The sequence below is a fragment of the Coptis chinensis genome, chromosome 1 (assembly GCF_015680905.1).
Source record: "Coptis chinensis isolate HL-2020 chromosome 1, ASM1568090v1, whole genome shotgun sequence".
NCBI lineage: Eukaryota > Viridiplantae > Streptophyta > Magnoliopsida > Ranunculales > Ranunculaceae > Coptis > Coptis chinensis.
Window position 1 is genome coordinate 53,528,976 of NC_141456.1, and position 10,156 is coordinate 53,539,131.

Consider the following 10,156-nt stretch of genomic DNA (forward strand, 5'->3'; position numbering starts at 1 on the left):
TTGCCCAAAGCAATATCTAACCAAAATTTTAAATGGATATCTTTGAAACTACTGTGTTTTAAGGAGTCTAGATTTCCTTTTCAGAAAATATTTTAAAAAGAGTAACTATGCTTTCTTAAAGCGTATACCAGAACTAAACTCCATCCATAAACAAAGATTGCATTTTCTTAGGATATAGTTGGATCATATGGCATACAATTGTCAAAATTGGAACCATATACACTACTAGACATGACATATTAAATAAGAAATCATTTTTCTTTCAAACCAAGTGTTTAAACATCAATTCCATGTATACAATTTACCAGAAAGCCATCATGAGTTCTTGTCCCTAACATTTCATATTCTAATAATCTTATCGCTAGTAATCAAGTGCCAAATGCACAACAATTGAGTGTATGTGTATGGTCGTTGATAACCAACAATGAGTATTTGACTGATGGTTGTATATTTCCCCTTAGAACACCATCCTAAGAGCTGAACCAAATGAAGCAACCAACGCTAACTCATTGGTGATAGGGTCGCTGAAGGGACCAAGTTGGCTTATCTGACTGTAACTCTTGATTGCGACTTCATTTACAGATTTAATTTGAGGGACCCCTCATATACAGATTCTTTTTCGGTTGAATCCTCTTGTGGCTGCTTTTTTCTCAAAAAGTAAGATTCTTGTTGGTAAACTTCAAACAATTTCTTGAGTTCTACTGTGTCCTTCAATGCTCCTATGCCACCTGATATTCAATTGTCCTTCATTAGACGACCAATAGAATTTGACAAAAAAAAATTTCAAATTTTATAAATAGATTTCCAACAGATTCTACCTGAACCAAAATCCTATGACGACAATTGAGATCAAGAGAATTGTTGTTGCTCCTCCCCCCAAACCAAGACCAAAGTCTCCTGCCTTGCTTGTTTTTCTTCTTTGTTGGACATGAAAATCTGTATAAATGAGATTAATATCTGCTAAGCAAGTCGAGCATTCATTGTCATCTTCTTCCCCTCTATCATTGTTTGTCAGCGATGAATGCAACCTGTATGTCTTGAATTGCCAACTCTGTAGAAGATGACGCGCAGAACCCAATTGTCCATTTGAAGTAGCGAAACCATGTGCATAAACTCTTTCACTACTGGCTCCGAAAGACCAATATAAACAGATTGAATTGGATCAGGAGGCTTGAACTGAACATGCATGCATGCATGATTTGTTCACCTAACTTCTGTAACTCTTTGTAAATTTTAATATGCTATTCCTATTACCAAGCCAAAAAAAAGGATCGGGAAGCTTGAATGATGAGTAACTAACCCAAACACTCATCATCTTTTTCTCATCTTCATATTTTGATCCAAGAAGTAATTTACTTCCCACTTTTAAGATCAATTATCCTCACTGAATTTGCTTCAACAGACACGGTGTATTTGCTTCAGCTGACATATACACTCATTCTTATATGTTTAAATTCGTATTTTCAACAGTCATAAAGCACTCAAATTAAACACATATGTCAGGCAACAATATGACTGACAATATCTCTATTCAACCTATAAATGGAAATGATTCAACCTAAAATAATCATGTCCCTTGCATTTTATCTTCTTATAATCTTTTCACCAATGCACAAATGTTGAATGCATAACAAAACATTCATCTGTCAGAAAATACTAAAATTGACGTCTGACAATATTTTTACTCAACTTAGAAATGAAAATCATACAACCTCTTAATGTGAATCATAGCTTTCGTCATAATTTAAAGTGTTATACTAAATGAATAGAACATTAAAAAAAATAGACAACACAAAATAACGGTACATTACCAATACTAAATGAGAGACTGGTTGCATCAGGTACGCAACTGGGTAATCTTTTAGGACTTTTAAAGCAGCAAGAGATAAAGCTCTTTACAAATTTTGTAAGAGACCATGCAAGAGATAAAGGCTTCTAACCTCAGCTAATAGGTATGCAATGTTTATGCCAAAGCCACCCTTCTTCAAACCTTATTGTGAAGGTTCTTGAAGTGTTTTATAAAAGATGAGATACTAATGCCAAACTTATTTTCCATATCATAGCCAATGACCACACTGATATCTTGTTTCAATCATACGAATAGGTAAATGGTAAATTGTATAATTCAAATAAAAACAAAAACAAATTCTTAACAAATAAAGGTAAACAGACAAAGAATGGGATAAATGGCATGAAAATACTTAAATTATAACATAATAAAAACACTTTTTTCCTAAATATATTGCATACAAAGGCATCTCAAATTATCGTTCAGTGTTATCAAATGTAGCCATAGTTCATAGTTAGTGCACGACATAACACAAATAGAATTTTAAGTCAATTGGTCAAAAGCTTCGACAGAGTATAGTCTCGGATCTCATACCAGACATCACAGTTCAAAGTAGGAGGCAAAATGAAATGCAAACTTCATTACCAACATGAGTTATGAAATAATTAAGGGCTAGCTAAGAACTCACAGAGTAAATTCCACTACCTTTCAAGAGCTGATGTTTGATCACCGGCAACATGAACGCAACAAACTTACACCTAGACTCATTTTAAATCATGAATTTCGAAAAGTGTTCTGTAGGGGTGAAAACAATGGCAGAGTGGTATTGCAGAAGAACAAATGGACATAAGTTGAATCAATACAATAAACAATTCCCCATTTTCAATCAATTGTGACTACCAAAGTAAGGCGGAAGAAAATCTACTGGTTAGCGAGTACTGTAAAAAACAATACATAACCCATTCATCATACCTGAGTCTCTTTCACTATTATGTGAACATCCATTAAATTGTTCATCTTGCAAAGACAAATTAACTTCCTCATTTGCAACGGTGAAACCATGTGTCTGGCTTTGTGGTTGTTGTAGTTGTGCCATTCTCATGAACAACAACAGTACATGAATGTAAACAAACCGTAGGCGTAGAACGATTAAAAATCGGTCTTGACCTTTTATTTAAGAACTAATTACATAGACACTCAATCCTCCTCTTGTTGTATCTCTGCTGAAGGATACTTCGGCGAAGGAATCTCAACTTTCTTGCCTCGTCCCTTGTAACAGAATTCAGTTGTGACCGAAAAAATTTAATATGAATAAATAAGGATATCTCACAAATAATCGTATACCATGACTTCCCTTTTTAAAAATGTTGGACAATTAGTTGTAAATAAATGTAAAGTGATGACAAAAGAGAAGAACAAACTGATAATAATATTGGAGTCGAAAGAGATTGATAAATTGGTAACACATAAACAAATGCCTTTAATAAAGAATGAAAAAAACAGTAGACTAATATTTTAAAAATGATTAGAAATAATTAGAATGATTGAACATCATTGCAATATCTCTTAGCCACACATAAATCCTAAAGAATACTTGATATGCATGAAAGTCGAGGAAATTTATATACCATCTCTGGAGCAGGCACGGATGGCATTGTAATTTCCTGGTGTTCAAATCCCGAGTCTTCTGCAAATTAAAGTTACAGCAACATTACATTCCTTCGAATTTCTCTGAGCATCCCTGTCCTATAATCACTTCTATTCTCTATCAATAAAAACAGCGTGATAGAATGATTGAACATACTTTTTTTTATAGAGTAATAATCTTGTGCGTTAATGTTTGCATATCGATGTAAATGAAAAATCTGGGGAAGAAAACAAACAGATTAGAAAACAAGGTGGGAGAAAAGAAAGAGGGCATTTGCAGTGAGGGATTGAGTAGTTACTCCTCGAGTATTGTGATGCTTGGGGAAGAAAATATGAGAGAAAGAGAACAAAACGGTACACTATTTTATTTTTGGCTTAATTTTTTATATGCGGTTTTTTTTTTTGGCAGTTTTCTTTTAATATTAAAAATAACGCGGAGTACTGGGAAAACAGATTTGGACATAGCTTTAGAGTTAATAGAAGATTTCTTCTTTTCTTAAAAACAAAATTTTGAAAAAGACCAAAAATATTTTTTTGTTTAGTATTAAATGTCTTGTTTCTTTTTTCTATGATGAATAAAAAGTCTAGAAGTCTTATTATAACAATAGAGTAAGGATTTGATCTTCAAACTTAGACTAATATACGTACAATAGTTTCTGCATATTTTCATGAATGACATGCATAAGCATTTGATTGTATATAGCAGTGAGTTTCCGAGACCAAGGTTAGAATAATTAAGTTTCATATCCTGTGAGAATTTAGCCAAAACCCCCATCTGAATGATTATTGAGTGATGACACAAAGAATGTCCGGATAAAAAGACTACATGTTCACTTGCTTGATCACCACGCCATATCCTAGGAGAAAATTTAGGCCCTTTTTAGATCGATATAGCTAAATAAACGTTAAAAATCCAAAAAGATAGTTTTTCCTCTAGTTACCTCTCTTGAGCATTCACTAATTTCTAAAAGCCTTTTTAAATCCCTGACTCGTTACAACACACAATAAAAAGCTTACCCAACTGACGAGTTAAAAATTGGATGGATATCAGAAAAAGGAAAAAGAATACCTTGTACAAAAATGGATCAGTTAGTTTCTTCAAAAAGAAAAGAAAAGAAAGACCCATCAAAAACCAAAACTCAAAAAAAAAAAAAAAAAAAAAAACAAAAACAAATGAGTTAGAAATCAAATCTCCAAAAAGTTCAAATTAAATCAAAAGGAGCCGATATCATAAACAAAAGAAAAAATAAACAAAAGCAAAGTTAGAACTCTCAAATTTTCAAAATCATATGGAGTCATAAAGCCAAAGGGATAAAGAGTGAATCACAATTCGGAAGCAAAGAACAAGACGAGGTTCTTCTCTAGTTACAAGTATCTTGAAGACCCAATTTTTCAACTTATTGGATTTTTGTTTTTTTCCTTCCTTTTTCTTTCTAAATCATCACCCTAGCCCCGTAACTCCTAAGACCTCTAGCTCAATTAGGAATAGGATGGTGTGATAGTAAGTGATAAGGGTGATCAACCGACCCCGATTTCCTTTGGACGTCATTCGTGTATATGAGAAATATAAATGCCCGCTGCATTTGAGAGAACAAAACTTGAGTGAATCTATCAGAGAGTTTGTGTTTTAACATATCCCTGTGAGAACCCACTTTAAAGACGCTCTCCAAAAGTTTCAGAAACGACTCTGCTTTTGCATTTCATTGCTCATGTTCACGCATTTATCCTTAGATGATTAAATTATTGTACATATCTTATTCTAAGTTTAAAAGAGCTTGTCCTTATTCCCCGCTAATGAGATGTATAGACTTCTGAGAATAAATAAGATAACAAGACCCTTTGTACTAGATAGAAGAAGTTTGTGAGTACATTCTCTAAAAAACTCTCACGAGGCTTAAAGCTCGTCCACTAGGGAATTTCTCATGGTTTAAGGCCTTATTGCATATGGTCAATGCAATCGCACTCAGCGAAACGAGATTAGTATAATAATAATAATAAATCACTCAGCTCATTTGTGATCTTAGTTTTTTCTCTCATCTTTGCTTGAGGACAAGCAAAATGTTATTTAAGGATGGTGATCAGCTTCCAAATGTGTATTTTATTACCCTTACATTACTGCATTACAGCCCTTCTTACGCATAATGAAAAGACAACTCATAGCTTTTATTGTCTTTTTCAAGTTACAGAGTATTTCATACCACTTATCATAAAAGATGCATCTTAGCACCAAAATGAGCCTTATTTATGCTTATTATGAAAACTCGAAACTGCTGGAAAAGTCAAAGTCAAAGGTCAATGACTCAAAACCAGATAATTGAAATTCATATCCTTAACTCAGAAGACTAGATATAGATGGCCTTTATACAAAAGAAAACTTGCTCAAAACCTAGCTTAATCAATAAAATATGCAAAAGCAAAAGAAAAAGCAAAAAGCAAAAACATAAAGCAACCATGGTGAGGTGTCTTGATTGTAGAGGGAGAGGGAAAATCATACTTTTGTAAAAGTAGGGGTATAAGAACCAAAAAATAGGAGGAGAGAATGCACTTAGACTTATTCTAGTGTCATGTAGGAGTAGTGTAGAATTTATTTTTCAAGTCATTTACATTCAAGTTTGTTTTACTTTTTGTTCTTCAATTCAATCATTTTTATTTCAAGTTTATGTTTCAATCATTCAATCAAAGTTATTTCTTTCAAGTTAATGTTTCAATCATTTAATCAAACAAGTTTCTTTCAAGTTTTCTTTTATCAATCAAGTTGTTTCTTTTCAAGTTGCTCATTCAATACAAGTAGAGTCCATAAAAACAAGTCCTAAAAGCTAAGAGTACTACCTTTTCTCCTTCACAACTCCTATTCAATCCAAGTTCTAAACAATTTATGGTGAACTTCAATCAAATAATCTTTGAAACATTTACCAATACTACTACTTCAGGTTGCAGCTCAATGTTTGGGTAGCAAGGTAAGCTAAACTGTCAGCATATCAATTCTCTTCCCGTAGGAAATGGTGGATAGAGGCTTTTTTTTAAAGAAGGAAGAATTTGACACACAATTTGAAGGTATTTAGAGAGGTTACCTTCATTGGTGGTGTATTCCTTAGCGATATGGAGAACTACCAATTGTAAGTCGATGAACACCTTGATCTCCTGGACATTGAGTTGCAACACCATTCGGAGCCCCATAATCAGGGCTTCATACTCGGCCTCGTTGTTGGAGGTCACAAAGTCGATACGAACTGACTTTTCGACCATAGTGTCATCTTGTGACACTAAGACTACCCCGATCCTACTTTCACCTAGATTGCTAGCTCCATCCTCAAAGAGTGACCAAACTGAGTCATCAAGTGGTTTAGTGGAAGGGATGTCAACCTCTGGTTCCCAGTTGAGATCATCAACTGAGAAGTCGGCAAGAAAATCAACAACGACCTGTCCTTTTTTAGCAGTTCTCGATGTAAATGATAAGCACCCAAAACTGTAATAAAAACCCTGTAAAGACATTACATATTGGTTAATTATGTGTGTAATAAATACAAATTAATTGTATTTTCATGCTTTTGCAGGTTTCGACACGTAAACGATGAAATTTCAACAAAATCGGCATTTTAGCATGGAAACAAGGTGAATATGCTAATTGGAAACAAAGCCTTTTTATCAAGTCCAAAAGAAACCCATTGGAAGCTTAAATCAAGCCCATGAAGCCTAGTCAAAATAGTCAATTCCGGGTCAAGCCTGGTCAAGTCTTGTAGAAAAGTCAACGAAACTTCATAAAATCATATCTTTTGACTCCGAACTCCGTTTTGGACGTGTGACCTATCAAAACGATCAGCGCGACAAGATCTACACAATGGTATATAGGTTCTATCAATTTACTGAACTGGGAATTAAAACAGATCCGAACCAAGACAAAGTAAAAATCTAATTACTATTCATCATGATGTCATTAAGTGGAAGCTTATGTAATCACCCATTTTCTCCACTTAATACATACACAAACCACTCCTAATTATTTATCTTGTAATGGGAATTACTATTCACCCACTTTCTCCACTTAGATTAAATAAATTCCATTATAAAAGTAGATTAATTTGTAACATTTGGATTGAAAATATAAGATATAATCTTGGCCACCCATTTAACTCTTTTAAAACTATAAATAGGAGGGGTGGTGCTTTAAATAAACTTGCCAATTTACTTGTGATTTGTGGCCTTGTAGCCTTTCACTTTCTTCTTCTTCTTCTTTTTTATTTTTCATTAGTTGTAGTTATCTCACTATGAGCTAACTCATCCCTTGTGGAGGGTTAAATAAACCCATGTGAGGATAATTCTACTATTGAAGATGTAATTCAATTGCTTAAAATTTAACAAGTTTAATTTTTATTTCAATTACAAAATAGTTAGAAGTGGAAAACAAACTAGAGGTTGAAGAAATGTTCTAGAGATAGGGTGCTAATTTAATCTCTCATGCTAGTAGAATCTCTTTAGAGATTTAGAAATTCTACTAGGGATCAAAGTTTAATTATTCAGTTTGATTTGTCTATAAATCAAAGTGAATATGAAAACTAACAATTGAAATATGTCTTTCATTAATAGTAGTTTGAAGCACATGGTAAATCAATCCTCCACACTTCTCTCTCTTCTATCTTCTTTAGTCATTTTAGAATAAATTTGTTATTAGTAACTTTTGTAACTTATAATTAAAAAAAGTAAAGTGTAATGTAAAAACTTCCACCTAAAGCCTTCTCTTATTTAAGATTTCTCTTGAGTAGTCTAGCTAAGTTGTGAACAAGTGCTTTAATGTTAGGCATGGGACGATTCCTTTACTCGAACAATATTTCAACATGAATCGGAGTAAGGTAATTGATTTAAGTGTGAGTTAGAGTAATGTCTAATTTAATACTTACCAGTAAACTCAATGTGATGTTCACTGAGTTCTTCTACCCACATGACCATGCGAGTTGTCTTGTTGGTTTTTAGGAGAAGTTTTTTTAATGGGAGTTCGGTGAGCACTTTGATTGGGTGTGCCTGGAAGTATGGTTTGAATTTTTATGTTAAGTATAGCAACGCCAAAATGGTTTTTTTAAGGTGAGAGTAGTTTTTCTCAGCTAGCAACAGGGTTTTCCTTATGAAATAGAATGGCTTTTTTGTGCCCTTTTCCTCTTTGAAGAGAATTGAGCTAATCGCGAAGTCAGATATGGCTAGGTATAGCCCTAGTGTTTCCCCATCTGTTGGTTTTGCTAGTACGGGTGGGGTTGACAGTAGTCTGTGACAAAAGAATTAAATTATATGTGAAAACAGTAGTTCTAACATGCTAATTTCATCCTAATCAATTAATAATAATACTCTATAAACATCATAGAATAAATAGGAGTAATCGTGTTCTCCACTATTGCTTGTACATACTTGTAATGAATCTAGACTAATCAAACTATTAAGTAATGAGAGAGTAATAATGATATGAAAATAGTAGATTTAAAGGTGAGAAAGATAATTAGAGAAGACTTAATTCACCATGCAATTCGATTGATCATTAGGTTGATTAACGAATTGCCTATTGATCCCTAGTGAACACCAAGTCCTCTCGGATCAAGGTTCCACTAGCATGAGAGTTTAGCTCCACCACAAATCTCTTTGATGGTGGCTCTCTAGTTCAACTCTTATGGTTTTTATCTCTAAACAACCATAAGAATCAAACTTGAAACTCTATTCTAAACAACAACCATTCTAATTAATCAATCATCCTCACATGGCTTCATAAACCCCCTCTAATGGAGGTTTTAGCCTTGTTTAATTGGATGTTCTAAACTAAAACAATAAGATAAAGACATAAGAATAAAGAGAAGAATTGAATAAACTTAGCTTTTATTGATGAGAATTAATGGAGGCTACAAACTAACATTATTCTAACCCTAAACTAAACTAAAACTAAACTAAACTAATTAGAGACCAAGGAGAGGAAGGAGAAATAGGTTTAGCCTTAACCCTCTTTATATAGGAGAGGGTTAGGATTATATTTTCGTGCATGGGCCTGGAGGCTAAACTTTAGGTCTCTAATGTGAGCCAAAATTCCATTAGATAAATTATAAAAGGGCCAATTCTGCTAGAAATTACTTCAGTGCCTTTTTCGTCTACTTTAACTAGAGGTGACTTCGGATCGGATCGGATTGGATAAAGGGCTTTCAAAAAAATTTCCAATTTTTTTTTTATGGCAATATCCTTTCCAAATCCGATCCAATTATTTTTCGGATGACAATTTTTTTTTTCCGAATTCGGAAAGTTCGGAAAATCGGAAAATTTTCGGAAATTTCATAATCCGCAAAATATGGAAGTAAATCGGAAATTTGAATTATATAATCGGATTCTCTTAGAATAACCATTTTTTTTTTATCCAGTTAATACATTCATTTCGCAATCATTTTGAAATGTATTAATTCTAAAAAACAATTTAGACCTTTTAACTCGTTCATTCAGCAAATTTTTTATTCATGCATGTTAATGCATTAATTCAACAAATAGGAATATGGGATAAATTGACATGTACTAGAATAAAAATATTGATTTCTTGAAGTTGTGAGAGAGACAATGTTCTATTTCTCTAGGATTTTTATTTCGTTTGTAAACTATATGTAGTTTTAATTTAGTAACTATATGAAGTATACCGGATATGTTAAAAATTTGGAAATTAATCGGAAATCAGATCGGATCGGATTTTGAAAACATATCCAATTC

General features: G+C 33.2%; 1 long non-coding RNA gene across 5 annotated transcripts; it reads right to left on the minus strand.

Moving 5' to 3' along the window:
* Positions 1-239: 239 nt before the first annotated feature.
* LOC147524539 (uncharacterized) lies at positions 240-3,852 on the minus strand. 5 transcript variants are annotated; one of them, XR_015219681.1, is made up of 5 exons: positions 3,736-3,852; positions 3,590-3,654; positions 3,418-3,473; positions 819-3,058; positions 240-728 (listed from the first exon to the last, which is right to left on the minus strand). It is a non-coding gene; the product is annotated as an uncharacterized LOC147524539 (long non-coding RNA). The 5 variants fall into 5 exon arrangements; XR_015219692.1 differs by having other exon boundaries at positions 819-1,124; positions 3,736-3,827; XR_015219676.1 differs by having other exon boundaries at positions 3,590-3,807.
* Positions 3,853-10,156: the final 6,304 nt, after the last annotated feature.